The 20,167-nt window shown below is 41.1% G+C and overlaps 1 long non-coding RNA gene across 1 annotated transcript in view; it reads left to right on the top strand.

Moving 5' to 3' along the window:
- The first annotated feature begins 7,065 nt into the window (after positions 1-7,065).
- LOC106048844 (uncharacterized) overlaps positions 7,066-20,167 on the top strand; it is a 44,438-nt gene continuing 31,336 nt past the window's right edge. Inside the window, exon 1 of the long non-coding RNA XR_001214302.3 lies at positions 7,066-7,978. This is a non-coding gene — a long non-coding RNA (uncharacterized lncRNA). The remainder of the gene's footprint in view (positions 7,979-20,167) is intronic.

Genomic DNA, 20,167 nt, shown 5'->3' with positions numbered 1-20,167 from the left:
TGGTGCTCACATCTGATGGACAGTGGTCTCAGCCCAACAGCTGGCTGGCTGGCTGTAGGAGAAGAGCTACTTGCCTGCTTCTGTATTTGCAAGGTCAAGGCCTCCCTTCTCAAAAGCAGCTTTCACTCCCATTCGCCCTGCAAAGCCAGCTTCACTTGAGAGAGAACCCCTCAAGGCTGTTCTAGTTCATGGCTCTCCGACAAACAGCATCAGCAAAGTTTGGGTCATCAAACACTCTCATTTAGTAACAATAGAGACGGAAAGACGGCTGTTCTGCTTGGGCAATGATTGCTCTGACGGAGAGGATGTGATGCAATTGCTATCTGATTTGTAAGCTAAACCAAGGAGATCTGGAATTACTGAAAAAGGATAAATGCGAATGGCCCTGAACAGTGCTTCTTGTCTGACTATTACCAGCCTTAGTGCTAAGATCCCCCTTGCAGATGTATATCTGGATACACAAAGCACATGTAGAAATGGAGCTGAGAAGGAAATAGCTTTCCTGTTCTTAAATATTTTTTTTTTAAGATTTCAAACTTTTTGTGTTTCGCAACAGGATAAAACAAATATTTTGAAGTGTTTCATGGAAAAAGCTGAGAGATTCCAAAATAAGAAAATAACTCAGCAATTACATCACCTGGGATGTAGAAAACCCACATTTAAATCCCTCTTTTGCCTGAAACACAAAAAATTGAACCTATGCTGTTTACATCAGAGGTGAATATTCAAATTCCTAGCCTACGTGACCCATTAGTCGCCCTCTTGTGTTGAATCTTCCTGACTTGTAACATCATCATTTGTCTGATGATGTCCTTTGCAGTCACTGTGGATTAACTTTGACTGAAAATTTTCTACTAAAAGGTGAGAAATTATCCAATATCAGGCTAAAACATCCACCTTTAATCACTCCCTCTTCGAAAATTGACCACGCTTCTCTGAAAACCCCTGTCCTTAGACGCATGTCATGCCATGGACCTCCTGTAATCTGTAACCTCTTAAAATCAAGAGCTGTCTTATGCTTGTGTCTGTGGAAGTATCTTTTGCTGTAGTTAGGCAAATCAGTGGATCCCGTGGTAGCAGAAGGAAACTTATTAAACAGAAATTTATAGGTATCATTTGGGCACAGTCTTGTGCAAATACCCTCCCAAGTAGAGTATGAATAAAAATCTGAATTATATCTGAACTATTGTCTATTCCTGGAGGTATTTATTCTGCAAACACTTAAGTGTGTGAGACAGGACACGATCATGTATGGTAGGTCACCCAGGATGACCTTGACTGGTCATCCAGTGGACTGTGAGCTACCTTAGGAGCCCAGAGCAGTGCCATAAGTACGAGTCAGTTTTTCCATCTCACTGGGCCTCTTTCATCTGTGTGGTTTTCAGTTTATGGTAGGGACAACAAGTGAGTACTTTGGTTACAAGCATGCTCAATCCAAAGGGAATAAAATGTAAAAGCAAATTTGTTAATCCTATAGAACTCGTTACTTCAAGATAGCATTGGTTAAAAGACCAGGCAGTGACTGCAGGTTAAGATCCTTAAAACAAAGCTGTCAGAAGATTTGCCGTTTTTAACTTGTCTAGTTGCCTGGACTGAGGATTAAAAGGACTTCCCTCCCTTATCACTGCTTGCTTTGGGTTTGGAAAAGGCAGCATTCTCTTTACAGTTAGGACATCAAGGACAAAGGTCCAATTTAAGTTATTTCCTTTTATACAGCATCGCTAATTTTATAGTTTGCTCTGAAAACAATATGCTTTTTAACTTGATCCACAAAACAGCTAACGAGCTATAGGCATGCAATCCAAGCAATCCTGAATATGAAAACCAGACACCCCAGTGGAAGGCTCCCAGGGTTTCAGGCCTGCAGAACCTATTTATTCCTCTGAAACTTATATTTACACTTTACCCATCTGCCCTTCATCCATCCCTTCTGCAAATGAAAGGTACATGAGGGCTGTATGATCCCGTATGTGAGGAGTTAGATGTGGTTTCAGTAGTTTGTGATTCCTCTGTTGGACCTCTGCAAAAATAATAATTGCCCCAGTAAAGCCTAGTCCAATCAAGTGGTAGTTAATGAATGAGCCTTGGACCATTTCCTTAACTGCCTTTGGTTTTAATTCTTGTCCAATTTTTGAGTCTGGTCTAAGTCTGAAACCTCAAGGTCTCTCTGACTTTTCCCATTGCCTAGTAATTAGGGAAACGCATTAGCCAGGATTACTGGAAGGCACTGATTAAATACCCCAGCCCTTTTTGTTGCAGAATACATCATCAGGAGAAGAAAAAAGAAAACATCCTGTTGTCCGGGATGGACATCTTACCCTGTCTGCTGCTTAAACCTGGAGCTTGGAAGAGATCCTTTTTGTATCATGACCTTGAATGCAGATAAATGGCAGCTTATTCCTGGCAGACTTTCAGCTCCTGCATTCCCAAGCAGAACATCCCCTTCTGTGTTAAACACCTTCTTGCAGGTGTGAATTTAACACACACACAGAATTTCATCTTGACCGTGTCAAAACAGCTCTTAGCTCACTTTTACGTTGCAGGCCCAGGAATTGCTTGGCTGAAGTATTGGAGACACAAGGAGTTATCTGAATTCTTCAAAGCTTCCTTTATATTATTGCCTCTGGATACAGGAGAATAAAATTGGTGTCCAGTTTAGAGATCCCATATGCCCCAGAGTATTAAAAAATTGTAGGTAGTGTAATAGAGCACCAGGCATGTGCCTTCCAAAGCAGAACAGCCAGCCCTAGGTCATTTTAGCCTACGTCCTTTGTTAATTGTTGTTTGTGGATCAGATTTTCATTTGCCCATTTCTCTGCGGGTTATAAGAATGGCTGGTATCTCAGGCCCATTTCTGTCAGCGTCTGGCTCTCTCTATTCAACAATCCAGATGTTTTTTACCATAGACATTTTACAAAAGCCTAAAACAAATAAATACACGGTCCTATCCCTTCACCCCTCTTGGGATTAAATATTCCCGGAGTGTTATTACGGCTAATGCATGTTTTCTTTCTGTTAAACAACAGCAGCAGTGAACAGCAAATTCACACAGACACCATTGCAACCTTGTACATACCAGTGCTTGAGAATCACAGTCACAACACAGCCCGGAGCCGGCATCCTCTCTCTCCCACTGGGACCCTGACCCAGTGGGCGTCTTGCAGCTGATGTAAGCGGACAGTGTGTCAGCAAGAAAACCACTACGCCGGGGCCCTTGACCAGGCTGGATGTGCAGCACGTAAAGTAAACAAGATCCCTCCCTCCCCTGCATCCCCTTCCCACCACCAATAACCAATATTTACAAACGAGATGATTTGTAGCTACATCAGTGGAACTTTTAAACAAGCATTTCCCTGGCAGTTTCATTTGAAATACCAAGTGGTTTTCTAATGGGAAAAATTAACCAAGAGCTCTTACATTTCTTTTCTGTTGTTGTTTATAATCACGGTCGACAGAAACATCATCTTGTAATACTTCACCCACTTATCTTGCCACACGATTATTCATACCAGAAGTGGAGATGGGACTATAAGAGGCTTCTGTGATTGTTATATTTTGCAACCTCCTCCTATTTTTAAAAGGAATATAGTCCAGAACCAAACTGTGTGTGTTTAACTCAGCCCAACATCACCTCATTGCCACTTGAAACTCTGTTAATGCTCTTAGGTTCTGCGTGTAGTTAAAACATCTTGGGAGCTGTGCTGAATTGTGCTCCTAGGGAATTAATGGTGCAGAACTGCCAGGCTTGCAGCACTGTGTTGCCCTCTCCAGCCACGCGGGCTGTGCTCAGAAGGGACATGGCTGTTCTCTGTCTTATTCCCACTGATGAGTTATTTTGCACCAGCTGTAGCCAGAGAAAAGAGTCTGGTCCGAGATCATTGCGGCTTAGCTACAGGGGCAAGGCTGGGAAATTTGAACAGTCCTTTCAAACGATAGGTTAGAAAGTCACAGAAATGAACTCGGAAATAAAGGCAACTGTTTTATTAAAAGTTGATGGATGTGGTGTGTGACCACAGTTACCTGCTTAGATAAAGAATAAGGTGAGTGGTTTGCTGTTATGGCCTAACAGTATGCTTCAGAGGTGACATTTAGGCTTGAAAATGTAGAGCCTGATGCATCCATATGTTGCTCCTTTGACTGTGATGCAGCCTGAATTCCCGTCTTTCCAAGATTCTTGGCACCAGCCATTTACTGAGGACATAAGGACCTTAATACACAATTCAGTAGAAACCCAAAGCGTAGCAAGAAGCCTTACACCCTAAACTTGGAATATAGTGATGTTGAATCGAGTCCTCAGTCGTCGTCTTTTTTTTTGTTGTTGTTCTGTGTCTCATCTGGGACTAATGACCAGGCTACTAATTAGTGCCAGTGGAAGAAAAGAGCTTAAATGCAAACGTAACCACAAAGAATAGATTGCAATTTCCCAAACAAATTTAAGAAAAGCCAACGAGTATAGACCGGTTGCTGGAAAGTTTAGCTAAGTTAATTGTGAATTGCTTTGAAGTCAGTGAATGTCAACAAACATATATACATAATTATTTACCACCACATTATTTAGGAATTTTCATGTGACAAAACGCTAAGCTATTCAAAACACATTTCTTCCACTTTATTATTGTTTATGAATATCTCCTCGAGTTCCCAGGAAAAATAAAACCCCTGTCACAGAAGGCATTATGTAAGTAGATAAAAGGTGCAACGCTCTGGTTAGCGAGGTAGGTATAACATGGGAGAGGATCAAGTATGGAGAAATGAAGTCACCAAGTTAATTAGTTGCAGACCCACTAATACAGCTCATTCCCATGAATGGCTTTCCACTGAGAAATTCTTCTTGTGGCTACGTTTACAGACACAGGCAGTGCTGGAGCTTCAGCCTGTCGACTGCCATCACCTCGTGGAGTCTGTCATTGTGCTGAGCCAGCTGTCCTTACGAGTTCAAGGGGAAAAATCAGTTTGTGCACTTTGACATCTCCCCTTCAGGGACGGTGGTGGGACTGTTCCCAGAACTTGAGGGATTTGCGTTGCCTCTGAAAACCAAATAATCTCTGTTAGCTCTGTTTTACTGTTCTGCGCGGGTCACTTCTATGGGATTTGTTGCTTTGCACATGCAGATCTTATACCTCTGCAGCTCCTGCAAGCATACAGTCTCCCACACAAGTAACAAATTAGTGTTTCTTGCTCCAGGCAACCCTGGTTCTGCAGTTCTCATACACCTGGCAATTATCAACAGCAGCATCCGGCTATCTGCAGTGGGTTTTAATGTCTTGTGTATAAATCTATTCTTAAATTATACCAACCATCCACCCTGGAATAAGAAATAAGACCAAGGCATTATCTGTATTCTGTGCAAAGGATAAAGTGTAATGTCTGCAGTGATACAGAACAGCCACAGGTCTGTCGTGCTACTGCACCAGACGGACAGAATTGGAGTATTATTACTGGACAAGCAAGAAGGCAGAAGAAGGTAATTAAAGGAATCTGGAACAAATTGTCCCCATAGGAGCTGATGATGTGACGGTGACTTATGCCAGCAGAAAAGCTGATCCACTGAGGCTCATCTAAGAAGTTAGGGTTATTGAGTTAAAAATTGCTAAAGGTATATTTTTGCCTTCAGCTGATTAGGAGATGGATGCTCTGCCTAATTATCACAACTGGAAAGCTTGTTTGGAATAAACAGATAAGCTTCCATATATCTGGAGCTGTATGTGATATGATTGACACCTTGCACTTAGCTGCCTTTAATTTGATATACTGGAGGATGCTTCAACAAAGCATACAGAACCAGTGACACAGGGGTGGAACTGTGTTTTGGCAAAACGAATTAAAAAAACTAGGCCCCCCTTCTTGTTTCCACCGTGGCTAATGGGATCTTACCTTGTGTTTCAGCATGAAATACGTTAGGATTAAGGAGCTCAATTCTGATTCCACCTGGATCCATTGCTGTTGATTCCAGTTAAGTTAATCCTGTTTCAGATCAGGATAAGCAACATCAGAGAGCCGTTCCTAGCAGAGAAATTCAGAAATAGCTTTAGGACCTGAAATCCTGGTTTCCTCACCCGACCCCAGTTTCAGCTTCAGGGTTGTGTAGGAGAGAAATCGCTAACAGACAAGACTCAGATCTGTCTTTAAATAAGCTTTTCCATTTCTAATAAAGCCTTTCAGTCCCAAAGCACTTCCAGCTTACAAAAAATCAGCTTGCATGCATGCACTGCAGGGGCTGTAAATGGCTGTCAGTGGCTGTCCATCATCATTCAAAGGACTTTTTTTCTGGAATCTTTTTTCTTCCATCCACCCAAAATGGATTGGTCATTTATTTTGCTCATGTCACTTAAAAGACTTTGCCTTGGAAAACTGTTCTAGCACTTTTGAATCGAACACTTTGAAGGCCAGATGGGTCCCTGCATCATGCTTCCAGGGAGCCTGGGTCTGCATCAGCTCTTTCAGGGATTTCAGTAAGCCAACTCTGACCTATAACAACATCTTCAGTTGGCAGGTCTGAGAGCTGCACCTCTGCTCTCCAGAGTGTGGTGGATTTTCAAGGATTAGCTTTTGTACTGACAGAAAAAAAAATGCTGGGGTGTAGAAAGAAAGGGCTCCTCTCAATAATCTCTAACTGGTAGGTCACCATTTTCCCGTTCCATCATTATTTCAACATTTACTTCCTTTTCTGGGACAAAAAAGCAGCAGCTCATAAATTGATCATTTGAAAGGAAAAAAAAAAAGGAAAAACAGTGAGATTAAAAATGTGGACTGGGGTACTTGAAGCAGTGTGTTTCAAGCATTTTTAAATATCTTGCTTTGATTTAATAGTAAAAGATTTACAAACTTATTTTAGTAGAAATTGACATTACTCAAGTTCTGGAGAAAAAGAAAATTTATGTTCAGTTTGAAAAACTAAAAAGAAAAAATTCAAAAATTCTGGTTTTCAGACACGGGAGTTAAATTAAGAGAAGATTTGGAACCAGAGGAGAAACATAATAAAAATGTTTTCCATTATGTTCCCATATGTGCTGAAAGCCAAATTTCCTAGGTTTTTAACCTGAAGGAGACATGGTAAGTTCACAGTGTCCTAGCCAGTCTGTTATATGAATTCTGAGAAAGAAAAGGATGCTGCCTAGTAAGCAGAACATTCTTATTTCATTGGAGAGAAAAAAAAAAGTCGAAAAACCTCCTACAAAAGACATATGTTAAGCTTTTATATGCAATAGGAAACATTTTACTATTTTAAAGAGGGCTGTAGTGGCTGAGTGACAAAGATCAGTGAGTTTGTGAAGAAGCATGTATCAGTGAGATGTCGGGAGAGGATTTCTCCAAAATCTTAAGGAGGTTGTGACCTAAAGATTCAACACCAATTCCCTTTTATAAGGTGTGGCACTTGCTTTGTTTTGTCTAGTTAAATTGCAGCTGAAAAATTGGTAGGTCCTGCAAAGTTTCTTCCAGTTTCAATGAAAAGCTCTCACTAGGAGGGTCAGGGCTGGATCTGAGCCCCAGCTTACTTTAAAGTAAGTTGCCACATGTGCTTACTGCTGCTCTTATGCACAGGGCCCTCTTTGGTTTTACATATAAAATAAAACCACAGCTCCCACCAATGGTCAAGATGCTGGTATCATAACCAGGGCTCTGTCGACCTGTTTAGGCCTGTATTGCATTTATTACAGCTCCTGTGCTTTTCCAGCAGTGGGAACAGAATTCACTTTTCAACTCTTGCTTTTTAATAGTAGCACCAACACGTGTCTTATATCAGGGAAATACCCTACTGTTTCCATTCAGCATTATTGTCTGCAACTAAAGATAGTTTTTGTCTTGGTTTGCATTATGGATTTAAACAATCTAATGGAACTAACAAGGAACTGTTTCTCATTTTCACTTCTGCGAGGAATCACAGCCGTCTATCTGAAAGTGCAGAAAGAAGATTAGGGGGATCCCACATCATGAACTGAAACACTGGAGAGATATATGGTCATGCACAGTCTGAGAGGTAATGTTAAGATGTAGCTTGAGCAGATATCAAAAATTGATTTTGCATTGTATACGTTTCATCAATCCTACAAAATATGGGGATTTCGTGCTTCTATCATTCATACTGAACTTGGTGACAATAGATAATGTGCTGTAAAACTAGAGCGCTCTGGTTACTCTTTCTACATCTTCTACAACTTTCCCATGCGTCACCACCATGCAGGGAAAGAAAAAACTAAATTTAACTTACTACCTCCCAAAACAAGGAACTGAAATAACTACATCATCACAATAACTTTTTCAGAAAAAGAAACACTTTGGTTTTCCTTTTGAAGATATCCAAATGACGTCCAACTGATGTCTTGCTTGGAAAGGACAGCTAAATTTTAATGGATTCGTTGGCTACTTCTTTTCTGCCTTTCTGTGGTCTTAGTGATCAAGGATAAATAGGTAGATCTGATGCTTGGGTGAGCAAATTCTCAAGGAACTTCCCCAATTCAGAGGGATAAGTTATTTTTCTTTTTTTCCCAATGCTATTTCATGCATCATATGACAAGACACATCTGTTCAGTGACTAATACAAAGGGAATATCCCATGCGTGTAAACGGCACAAGCCTGCCTCACACTCAACCTTTCTGAATTTTTTTCGAGGGCCAGTTATGCAATAAATAAATGGGGACAAACTCATCACGAGGAAGGACTTTTATTCGGCTTTGAAAGCGGCACTTTGGCTTGGAACAATATCCAACATCAAAATAATAATGAGTGCGTGTTACTGCTAACAGTCCTGGAGACAAGAATTCTCCATGCACCCAGAGCCAGCTTCTCAAGCCCTCTCTCCTTCATATCTTAGCTCTTACATATGGAAAACCCTCAGCAGAGGGGGTGGAGGAAAGGAGTGGGATGGGTTTGGAAGAGGAAATGCCTTGAGATTTGGCTTTTAGTGAACAGGAATGCCGAGCCTCAAAAAACAGCCGTGAGGACCTTGGTGGCACCCTTTGCTATTTGCTCCAGTGGTGAGCCTAAGGGATCCTCCAAGGAAAGAGGAGAGTGGAGAAGAGGGGTCCTTGATATCTTCATCCTAATAGTGCCAATAAAACACTGAACATTTGCCTTTTGCAATTCATACAGTGTTTCTGTATGATCTCCCCGCAGGCCACTGAGCGGTCAGCTGAAGTGAATGGCATTTGGTCTGTGCCATCTGGAGTTGTCAGTTTAATGATGAAGGACTCAGGGAACAATTTAATAAATAAACCTAGCCAGTAGCCCTAGCAGTCCTTGGAGCTTTGCAATCCTTTGAAACAGTTGTGCAATAAAGAGGAAAATAAGAACGTATTGAAAAGGAGTATTTCATCAACAAGAAGCTGGGGAATAAATCAGAAAGAACCATGTACTGAAAGTAATGTATCTGCTAGGTTTGGCTGGACTTTTGGGATTGTTTTCCTTTTTTTTTTTTTCCTATTCATAAATTGTTCATCAGCAAATTGTGGTCCACAGCTCCAAATGGCGTATGACCGCATCATGCCATTAAAGTTTATGAAGCAGTGTCACCAGTGGAACTCAGTTACTTCCACTAGCTAAAATGTTGGCCTTGTGTATGTTTTTATGACCTTTTTTATTATTCTTAATTGTTTGATGATGACAGTATATTTCTTCCTTTATATAAGTCACAGGGTACATCTTTTGTTCTCTCTTGAGACAAACTGAAATTCAGAACAGAAGTAATCACTGCCATGGCAGGTCCCTTGGGATAAGGGAGGGGAGTACACACCAGAGAGAGAGAACACTTAAAAAGGCTTAGCTCATAGCTGGGCAATCTGCGCATGAATCACCATCCACTGCATGAGGAATAGGATCTATGGAGTCTGTCTCCACCGTCTCATCCCCTGCAACACTGGTGGCACAGCCGTTATGGGAACTCGATGATCATGAGGGCAGTTTTGCCAGTGGTATGGCAAGAGCAGAAGGCAATTTTTTAGTATTAGAAATGTTTAAGAGCTGTAGAAGTTATTTCCCCTTCCAAAGGTGAGGCAAAAAGTTAGCAATGAATAATTTCCCCATTACTTCGCTCAAGTAATTTTGGGAGGTGTGTATCTTCTCTTTACACAGGTGAGTTTTAGTGTTCTAATCTGGGACATATTTTGACACCCCCTGGCTCAGATGGAGCACTTGCATATGATGACATTTAAATGGAATTTATTGTAAATAACGACTTGCTTTTCTGGACTTGTTTCAAAAGGGGAAATTCTCCCTAAGTGACCGTTTCCCATTAAGACTTTTGATTTTTAACCAACTATTTTTAACAGTCTGCAACCAGCTCTAACGATTATCAACCACAAGTTGTAGATTAAGCAACTATGCCATTCCTGTTTTAGCCTTTGACTGAAACTATAGCGCGGTTTTTACTGATCGGCACTATGGATTTATCCTGCTTAAACACTCCTTTGAAGCACGCAGGCAGTCTTTACCGCGTCAGTGGAAAGATGAGGGTAATATTGTGAATGGCCGGGTTCCAGTTCTTCATAACTGAAGCCGTGGGATGATCGCCTTTTGTTTAAATGTCAGAGGATCATAGATGTCAAAGACGAGAAACGGCCTTTTAGATCATCAAATCTGCATCACAGCATGGAAGTCAAAGAAATCCTAGGCAAGAGTAACACTGGGCCAGCGTCAGTGTTATCCCATTAGAGGGACTCTGAATTAGCAGTTCTGACTGACATCCCAACCAAACACAATTGATAGAGGGCCACATGGCATGAGGTATTCACTGAAGAATTTTACTGAACAACACATATGGCCGTATTTTATATTTCACGGTTAAAGTAATATGAACTATGTAAGGAATTAACTTGAAGAAGCTTTGGAGGCCAAGCTAATCAAAATTCTTTAAAGTATAGGCAATGAACCATAACCTGGATATAAAATATTTCCCAATAGCTGTTATAATGCAACCAGCTGTACTCTGATTCACTCGCACTGATTAGCTGTTACCCTAAAAATAGCTTTAGGATTGGTGCTACTGCTGATGAAGGAAAGGACTGCTTTTGGTACAAACCAGCATGGCTCCATTGGCAGCAACAGAATAGCATCCACTTCTACCAGCTGAGAATCCAGCCAGTACTTATTTAATATTAATACTGTTACGTAACAAGGAACAACTGACGGACCCTTTTCCTTTATATTGCTAATTACAAGCCAATACTACCTCTATATCCTTGTATTCCTGGGCAGGGCTTAAACACATAGTGGTCAAAGAGTTTACTGGCTAGATTGCAAGGTTCAATTTGCTTCAGGAGAATTAAGACCAAAAGCAGCACTGTGAGCTTGCAGAGTTCTCCTGTCCCTGTTTGAGAGATTGCAAAAAGAAAGCTCTGGTGAGCGTAGTTGATTCGGTTTGTGATTTCTCTGGCAGAGCAGGAAAGAAAAATTATTCTTCCTGACACCTTAGTTTACCCACCAGATTAGCCTCTCTTTCTTTCTTTCTCCAATTATTGTATTCTTTTTCTTTTTTTTTTCCATGGGTTAATTTTTTTTTTCATTTTGTGTTCTTTTATAAATGTGCTTTGGCAGGAGTTGTGATTTTTTGGTTAGTAATCCACTTATTTTGTGGTTTAGAAAATATCTCAAATAACAACTTGGACACGTTGTTGACTGTCATTGTTGGCTGCTCGTGTGGCATGAGGAACATGCAAGGAAACACGTCCTTTCATGTTCAACCCCTACATCACAAACAAAGCAATGATCTGCTTCCTACCATGTATCTAACTGTATATAGCTTTAGGTTCGGAGAGGGGACTGCAAATGTCATATAAAAATGCAGGTATATAACGCTGACAGATAGATATATCCACAAATATATGTGTGTTATTATGTCTTTATCTCTCTATTTCTGCCTTTCTATACATGTAGATGCATATCTCTGTCTCCGCAGTCAAGCATAAAAAAGTGCACTTATTTTCAGCCGGAGGTACATTTGTTCCTATAAATATGTTTGCCTGTTGTCTGCATTTTCATATACTGCAGCTGCCACGTAGCTCAACTATTGGTTAGATATAAGCTCACTTTTTCTTTCCATTCTTTTCTGTAAACTTATGAACTGATGGGAGCATTTTTTTCATAACCCATAGATTAAGTCAATATGCCTTTGTCTCAGGGACGAGGGAAAAAAGCTGAACAAATAGCAGCTGTCTTTCAATAAAATGCATATGATGGCCGTAGGATGTTTGAGGATGTCAAATTTCATTGGAAATAACAAGTTTATTTGCATACGTTTATTAATGTTTGTGGTTACCAGAATAAAACTTGTGCTGAAGATGAAGGCTAAACTCTTTGAGAGCAGATGTATCATATAGTTGGAGTAAGCTTGTTGTATATATTTATGGTAGACTCCATAGGTCCCAGTCAAGATCTTGGCTCCCTTGAGCTAGGCACTGCATAAACAATTTGCGAGACTGACTCTTCTCCAAGGAGCCTAAATAGGCCAGGGAAATAGTATGACAGAGGAAGAATTATTAGTTCCTTTCCACAAATAGAAAAACAGGCAGAGGATGAGGAAGTGGCTTGCCAAAAATTGTGTAGAGCTAGGGTGACAACCTAGATTCCCCAAGTCCCAACCCAACGCTTTAAAACAGAAGATCAGAGGAAATGGGTGCATATACCTCTATAAAGTGTAAGTTTGGAATCTCAGATGGGTTTTCGGTCATCTCAGGTTATGGGCTTGGAGACCAACAAAATTTGAGTGGGGACAGAATGTGAGGGATGTAGAAGTAGTCAGGTTTTATCGGCCTGTTGGAAAAAAAAGAAGCCCAAATATTATTAATGGCAGCATCATTGTTGAACGCTGCCTGAATAAAGACCACAGAACTTTAACCACACTTTCGAACCGCTGTCTGCACAGGCCATTGCAAACTGTTCCACGGAAGGCACGCAGCCACCCGGCATTAGACCTGCTTCACTTCCTCTCTCGGTACTTATCCATCAAAGCTATCATTCATGTTAACAGGTAACAGGGGAGCCTCAAGCCTGAATTCGTTATGAAACCCTTGGAATTGAACCAGCCTGGACAACCAACCTTCTGTTCAGCTGCTTCGATGTACATTTTTATTAGGGAACCAGTCTGGACTTCCTACAAAGTGATTCATAGGTCGTCTTCCCTAAGCCTGCAGTGATCGTCACAATGGGTTCTTGCTTTTTAACCGCATTCACTTACGGACTGTCATTCGAAGGCTAATAAATCTGGCTCCAGTCACCAGACTCTGCGGTATACATTAGACAACTGGAGGGTCTAAACTGTTCAACCACAGTCTTGTTTGGAGGCTGTTTTGAATGATGATTTTCCATTATTACAGGCTTTACTAATTATTTAGTTTTATTGCAGTGATGCTAACAAGGCCCAGTACTGCAGTAGGACAACACTAGGCAAACACACAGTGAGGAGTCTGTGCCTGAATCATGGCTAAATACTGTAACACACAGTGAACTCTCACAAATGAATAGAGGGCAGGAATGTTTATAGGACATTTTAGATCCAGTCAGACCTCACTGTGGGTCCTCTAAGAGATCGTCAGCAGAGATGGCAAACTTTGCTTCATCAGATAAAACTCTTAAGATTCAGAAGGACAGCTTTCAATATGGTCTTAAAGAAAATCCTTAAGTTAGGTGAAGTTGAGTTAGCTGAATATTGTTCTTTCAGTTCTTCTCTATATGGACATCGGTTTTAATATCACCTTCTTACAGATTCTGTAAGCTTTTGGGCACACACAGGTCTTGTTAAGTTGTTGAATATTGGGAGTCTTGAGCATTAGTCCTTCCACTAATGGCCATTATTTTAAAACAGACATTGAGAGGGTGTTAAGCAGCGTTGTTGCTTGAAACCCCTCTACCGTGTTTCTTCCATTGCAATGCTTCTCAGGAGGTCAGGAAAGCACAGGAAAGTAAGAAGTGTCTGTAATAAAAAACTTCCTATGATTCCCTGAAATTAATAGCTCACTGATGCAGGTCACAGTAGTCCTTATGCCAAGAAGCTGAAATAAGATACTGGAAGTGTCAGAAGGATGTTCAGCAAATACTCATCAAACATAAAATTAAACAAAATAAGAAGTCCTAAGGACAATATTCAGAAAGATAACCAGGATCCTAACTTCTTGTGGGTGCTATGTACCTAACAACTTAAATCTCCTACATCCAATATTCACCCGACCACCCCTCAGAAGAGTCATTTTACTAATGCTGCTCAAGCTCCGTATTAATAACTAATTTTAGGCTCTGAAGTGAAATGCCTGTATTAGGAGTACAGTTACCTTTTTCTTCTCTGGCCAAGTGCAGTCTCTCGGTCACTCAACATTTCTCTCCTTATGCTTTTGATGAATTCTATTGGGCATCTTAAAATATGTATTGTTCTAAATGGTTTGGGTTAAATTCAGCACTGAGAAACTCTGAGGAATAGCACAACATCTGCGGGGATAAACTGGGTGAAGTCAAGTGAGCTATTGCATTGCAGAAAGGCATTCCAGGTTTCGTACAGAAGTTCAAACAAATATTGTGGTTGTCGTCATTTATTGTAGAGGGATGTTGGGGAACAGAGGGGAGAAGTAACTGGAAGTGACTAAAGAGCCAGAGCTTAGAACTTCTGACATGGAGCTTGACGACCAAACCACCATAATATCCTTTTTTTCCATGTAAATAACATCTGATGATGAAGGCGGTGGAATTTTACAGTGGTTTGTAAGCAAACTAGATTTTCAGGTTCAGTAACATTGCAGATCAGTAGTTGCTGTTTCAGTTCCCAGGTTAATTTTATGGAATATTTTGCATTGTGCCAGACTTTAATTAATTCCAAATGATTTCTGCTTTCTCTTACTTTTTTTTTTTCCCTCCTTTCGCATGTTACTGTCTTACAAAGGAACTAAACTCTCAATTTTCTCTAAGACCGGTAATTATATGCATAAGTGATCAGAAATCTCAACTATTTTTCTGCAAACCAATTACAGACATTTAGGATAAGGGTAATTCGCTTCCTTAAAAATAAGTTAAAAACTCATTTACATAAAAGTAAATGAAATAACATTGTTAAATACTAAAAAGAAATTTCGAGGCGCAATTCTAGAGGAGACAAAAACCTTCCTGGTTTTCCGCATGACATTTTCAGACCATGTTTTCTAATATATCTCAAGGAATTGTGACGTTTTTTCAAAGCAAACTGCTTCTGGTACATCAGGTTCTTAAACTAAATAGCTTGCTTGCAAACTGCCTTGGATGAAGCACTTTGTACTTTCAGGATATGTTCTTCGCATTCCTTTTTTACTAAGAACGCTTAGGGTAAAAATCAGCGTCATAGAGACACTTCCTACAATGCAAGGTTGAATTTTCAACACCTTTAGCTAGCCCTTACTGGTATCCGCTTAACCTAAGGTAGACAGTGCCATCTAAAACATCTGAGCATGTGAACCTGTTCTCTTTTGCACTGGACAGGTAGAACTAAAGTGAAGACGAGCACTTGCAGACAGGGAGATTTGCACCAGCATCTCTGCAAGTCCACTGAGAATAGCTAAGATGACTACAGATGATTTTTTCTTCCCTGCTGTGGAGGGCTAAAGAACGCTTACAACTTCCGCTTGTTGCGAGTTGGCCTGTGCAGGAAAAATTGTCTTCCATCTCCCCACTTCATCACAGCGTTAATCAACCAGCGCATTGTTCAGAGTCTCCCCCTTCACTGCCTCCTCGGCCCTGCAGCTTGTTTTAATCACACGTTAACATGCTCAGATTTATGAAGCTCCTGAACCACAGGGTCCCTAAGCAGAGTGTTGAAGAAGCTGCTGGGGCATTTCTCAGGGGCAAAACGCTCAGCCTGCCCTTGTGTCAAGAGCATCAGCAAGCACACCAGGTCAGTCCTCTCATCCCATAGTGGCTGCTTTGGGGCTTGATTGTTAGGATATATCTGCAGGAGGAGCCCAAGGGCTCTGCCAGGCTGCTGAGAAGTCACGGGCTGCAGGATGTCTCATATTCTGGGTTTCTGGGATCACAGACCTACAAACAAGGGGGTCAAGGAGTTTTGCTGAAGGTTGTGCCACAGGGTTTCTGGGCTGCCTGTGCTCTCCTCTCCATTTGCATTCCCGTCTTTATCACGCCAGTGATTTCCTTTGCTTGCCTCATTTGTAATAATGATAACATTGTAAAAGCCTGCCCTTTCAAAGAGCAGGAGCACTTTGAGTCACAGACCTGCTCTGTGAATCAGAGCCCTTTTCTTCCCTTCCAATGCTGTCTTCTTCCCATCCTGCCTCCCTGTTCAGGAGCCCTGCCAGGTCCCCAATGACAGCGTGAAGTCTTTCTTTAAAACAAGACTCTAAAGCGACAAAGAACAGAAAAAAAAAATAAAAAAATCAGCAAGCAAAGGCTAGAAAAGCAAAGCATCGCCGCCTTTTTGTGCGCATCCTCCCCCCTTTCCCCCTGGGAGGCAGGAGTGGAATAACCAAAGTAAATGCATGAGACTTTAATTTGAACAAGTTGCTGGCATGGCTTGGGGCCAGCGCGTCCCCCCCCTGCGCCGGCTCCCAGGCCCCCAGGAAAAGAGCAGGGCGGGGGTGGGGGCTGAGTCAACAGCTCAGATGCACTTTCTCAGCAGTCAGCTGGGGAGCCCGCTCGGGTTAGTCTATTTGAGTGGGACTTGTGTCTCTTCGTATCGATCTGTTTTGGATACCAGGCACCAGTGTTTTCACATCCCGTCTTTGAACCGGGAGGCATGAGGGGGAAAAGGGGCTGAGGTGAAGGAGAGTGCAGAGCACGGCGCGGATGTCTCGGAGAGGGATCAAAACTGAATAGAGCCAGAAAAGGAGGAGGAAAGAGGAGGTGAAACTGCAAGGTGCAGGGCTGCAAGGCTTGGTGGCTCGGGCAGGTAGCAGTGGCTGGGAGCTGGGGACCATCCGGCTGCGTGCACCAAGGAGGGGCAGGCTTTTCCGTAGAGATTGAGCAAGAAGGAGAAGAGGACAAAGGATAAGTGGATGATGCAGCAAGGGACCAGTGGGGTGACGCACTGGTGGGGACAAAAGACAAAGCATCGCTGTATGCAGATGGAGGGATGGGCAAAGGACACAATCGTCAGGCCCGGAGTTGTTATAAACATCCTGCCGAGAAAGAATCCTGCTTTTTTCAAATCTCTTGGTCTGAAACTGTTCCAGCTAACCTCTCTCCAAATAACAAATACGGTAATGGATGTTTACCCCTACTTCCCCCCATACACACACACGTTGTCAATCATTATTTTGGCTAAACAGTTTTATGACTATTCCCCCTTCCCCAAAGTCATGTTTATTATTACAACTAAACACTGACTTTTCTAATAGCCTTTTTATACATCCTTTTAAATGTCTTCTCTAATAATCCAAAGAAACTTCTCATAAACTCCCCCTTAGCGGGAAAGGGGCAAGATTGCTTGGGCAGATTAACCAGGCACATTTTCACTGCTCTATGTATTTTACAGCATGTGGTCTCTAACAGCTAATGCAGGACTGAAAAGCCACGAGCAGGATTTTCACTAGATATTAAGCTCCTGAGCTTGGTTACTATCAACATTTATGTGTTTATTTATTTATTTGGACTGAAATAGCACCTTGCTTTTTTATTATTTTTTATTTTTTACTATTTCCGTACAACTTTCCAACAATGAAAAGTGTTTGCTTATAAATCCATGGGTAAGAGATCTGAACATCTAGCGCTTCAAAGCACGACCATGTAGTCTTCTTTCACGTCACACTGAACAGTAAGTCACAGAAGTTTAGCCAATGACTTCAAACTCAGTCACGACTGTTTGCAGTTTTCAGTAGGACTAATTATCCTTGCGTTTCCTACCTCAAGTAACATTAAATAGACATTTCTGGAGGGAGAAATGCGTCCTGAAAGATTCAGCCACACAATATGGATGAAAATCTGGTTTTCAATAAGAACGCAAGAACAGAGGGAATTCAGCAAGCCTGGTTGTAGTCCACTCAAAGCATCTTGTAGTTTAGTGGCAATCTCTCTCTAAAAGAACCTGCTTCTCCCTTGTTTCATACCACATGGAGCCATTTGTACTCATAAAAACTGCTGCCTCCGTTTGAGTAGAAACTGCCCATGTTCTGTGTTCATAAGCCTTCACAGTGTGTTTCCTGCCAGAGGTTAATAACAAGGCACTAACCTACATGCTCAAAAATTGCAATTACCCTGTAAGGTAGAAGAAATCAGAATTCTTCATCATGGGCAGCTTTGCTCCACAGCGAGAACTAAAGGTTCAATTAAGTTTGTGGTCATAGAGATGCCATCAGTCTCTAATCACATCCTGTTTTGACGCTAAATGTGTTTTGTTTTCCAGTTCTGGGAGCTGTGCACTCAAATCCCTTAGATTAAGCATGTTGTTTGTTCATTTATCCTTTGAATATTTGTATAGAAGATTTCCTTTTGACGAAAAAATAGTAATAGTAATGATGGTACCTGCATCTTAGATACTGCTTCCTACATGTAGAGTTGTAATTGTTTGATAATTCAGTTAAAGTGACTTTAAACAGGTCACTGCTATAGACTTTTGTTCCCCAGGGCCACAGTGCACAAATTAATGTGCAGGCTTATGCTGCAGCAAGAGTAGCTCAGGTTAACTATTTGGAAAAACATCTTAGCAATAAAGAAACAAAGTTTTTGAAAGAGCTTAAACTTCACAACCGTTTACAAAGAATTTATTGCTTTTCAAGTGCAATTTCCAGATAAAGCAGTCTTATGAACAGGCCTAACAAACTGCTTTTGGAAATGACATGGGCAAAACAGCTCCTGTCTTGGAAGAGGGTAGTGGACAGTGACCTAGAGTTCACTTCTGACTCTGCTTCTATGAATATCCCCACTTTATGCATGGGAAATGAAGACAGCGGTGAAAGGCCATATCCAACGTCATGAAGCAAAACTGCAAGTAGAACTTAGGTCTGTTCTCTGTGGGGGCAAGCTAAAAAGTAAGAAATAATAAAAAATAAAAATAAAAAAAAGGATAGAAAAGTAAATAATGTGTTCATTATAGGCTTTTTCTGCCTCTAAGTTTGAGACTTTCCTTCATTGCTTCAGCATTTGAAAGAAACTTTTACCTGCTGTTCAGGAGTAGACCAGTTTATCCAGACCAACTTATCTTCTAGCTTAGCTCCTCAAAAGCTCCTTGTATGGACCAGAGTACCCATGTGTGGCCAGAGGGATGCCTGTTTCTGGGCCACTTCACCTGCAGTTGCTCGACAGATAGTGTGTAGCATTTGTGCAGTACCAAGTCACCCCAGCTCTAGGCGATTTTCAAAGTCACAGCAGAAAGGAGCTGCCTGAAGATGAATGGTTTGGCCCATACAATTCTTCCCAAGCCAATAACATTTATTTGATTCTTTCTGAATTTGTTGACATTTTTGAAAAGTAATTAAAAATGCAGAAAGTATACACTGAGCAATTAAGAATTAGAAAGGAATATTGGTCATTAAAATAGTGGTGACAACCATTCATTTTGAAATGATTGCAGCCCAAGATTGAAAGCAATTGCAATAGGAAAGCAAATTTTATTCAAGAACACTGTTCTTATTTTGAGGTTACAGCCACTGTCCTCCTCTAATTTTAACATTGTTTAGTATTCAAGAACTTGAAATGGATAGTGTTGGTTTTGAACTGGGTTTCAGCCATTAAAATACGGGGCGTATTGGTGAGATTCTCAGCTCAGATGATAAGTTAGAGACTGTTTCTTCTTATGTTACCTTCCTTATGTAGCCAAGCCTGGCATTAGTGTGCAGTTTATCAAGAATTTATTGTTGATATCAACCAAATCTCCTTCCCACTGAACCCAGGATTCTCTTGAATTTGGAGGGAAGAGCAAGAGTATATTGCATGTAATTAGCTTGTGGATGAAATTCTTACCGAGATAAGCCTGAATCCAACCCTGGATCTGTACACCTCTAAATGTAGGGGGGAAAGTAAAAAGAGAGGCCCAGGCTGGTCTCCCACGCTGGATCTGGTTTCCCATCTAAAAAATGTAAGCACCCATTTAATGTGCTAAATCAGAAAAGTCAAGGCTTCGGGAATGGTAGAAAATTCTTTATAAACTTTCTTCTCTTATTTTCTTACAGAAACTCGAGTTTTCAAACTAAATTGAAAACACTCACAAAAAAACATTTGCCCTAATTTTTCATGTTTCCACCAGAAAGCAGCAAATCCAGTTTTATCTGC

Source organism: Anser cygnoides, chromosome 26 (assembly GCF_040182565.1).
Source record: "Anser cygnoides isolate HZ-2024a breed goose chromosome 26, Taihu_goose_T2T_genome, whole genome shotgun sequence".
Lineage (NCBI taxonomy): Eukaryota > Metazoa > Chordata > Aves > Anseriformes > Anatidae > Anser > Anser cygnoides.
This window is presented reverse-complemented; position numbering and strand designations above follow the sequence as displayed.